At 32.6% G+C, this 1,544-nt stretch overlaps 1 pseudogene; it reads right to left on the minus strand.

Moving 5' to 3' along the window:
• Window positions 1-1,544, minus strand: part of LOC111999459 (metal tolerance protein 10-like) — a 12,184-nt pseudogene extending 10,640 nt beyond the window's left edge.

Here is a 1,544-nt window from a genome sequence, read left to right on the forward strand (position 1 = left end):
ATGATAATTTAATCATTGTAATTGAGAGAACCACACTGATAAATATCTGATTGTTTCAATCCTATAAATTGCCCAAAATCCAAACATAAGGGCTGTAATGTTCAAGTTGGAGGTGATGCTTGCTATTGATACGAGTTTGAATTCTTCTAGAGGCCTTCATTTTTCTGCGTTTAAATTAGCCTTCCTCCCTCTACCTTTCTTTATAGTTCTTGGTTTCTTTATGGTTCTTGGTTGGATATAGCACTAGGATACTTAAATTAGTCAAACTACACAAATTTGAATAGTGGACAACATTAAATATTGTCTTTTTTGAATAGAGATATTTTATGACAAAATTAAGTTGGATAAAAGGGACAATCACATTTAGTTTTGAGCTTGAAAATTTTGTTCTTAAATTTTATTCTTCCTAACTTCATGGCTTATATTATATTTGTTTTGACTCAATTTTATATTCAGATAGATGTTATTTTTTCTTATTTTGTTGAAGGTTGAAATTTGAAATCCCCAAACCGATGCAATACAACCAACAACGTCAAGAGGTAATTTTTAATAGGCTTATGGAGCACAATTCAAGTGCGGGGAGTTCTTCACAATGTTGCATTGATATTGCCAAAACCTTGAATGCCCCAATCCATATAAAACCTAATGATATGGAGATTGTTCATGTTTATGAGCTTCAAATTTAGTGGCACAAGACTTTCCACTTATATGTGGTTGATTTAAACTACTATCATTGTTATAATATGTAAGATATTTACATACAAGAATTGTTTGATAATTAATGTTTAGTATGAGTTACTTCTATCGCTCTTCAGTTAAATTGTATTCTCTTGATATTTTTCCCTTCAGCTTTTATATTTTTATTGTCCTCATACAAAATACAAGTACCATGTACTCTTTTCTAATATATTTGCTTATTAGCATTTGTATATTAGAGGAAGCTTTCAACAAATATTCTTAATTCATCTACCATTTTGCTCTATTGATGCACCACAATTTAATTTTGTTAAACTATCCCGTGCATCGCACGGGTTAGCGACTAGTAGTAGTAATGATGGAATAGCATTTCAGTTTATTTCCCTCATTGATTGCAAAAAGAATTGATGAAATCAGGGAAAAGGAGAAATAAAAACATAAAATCTCAACTTCTTTGGGGTTAACTTGTTTAATTAGTTTAAGATGCATAATTATCACTCTAGCAACTTCTGACCAACCAAATGATCCATAGACACAACACTAACCAAGTACACATGAATGCTCACTATCAGCTTCAACAACTTAAATCCATCAGAATCTGAATTTTCAAAGAGTTATTCGATTGGATGACTTACCACTGGCTGCATCCGGTTCTTTCCAATTGGATAACTGTACAGGTTTGGGTTTCTCATGGCATGGGCTGTGAACCACAATATAAACCCTGACAAGAGATCTAAGAGTGAATCCAATGTTGAGGCAATAACCGCCAATGATCTGCTCTGAATAGAAACATAGAGTTTTGCCACAAAGAGCACGATGTTAGCTATGTTTGATATATAGATCGCCAT

Source organism: Quercus suber, unplaced genomic scaffold (assembly GCF_002906115.3).
Source record: "Quercus suber isolate HL8 unplaced genomic scaffold, Cork oak 2.0 scaffold_94, whole genome shotgun sequence".
NCBI lineage: Eukaryota > Viridiplantae > Streptophyta > Magnoliopsida > Fagales > Fagaceae > Quercus > Quercus suber.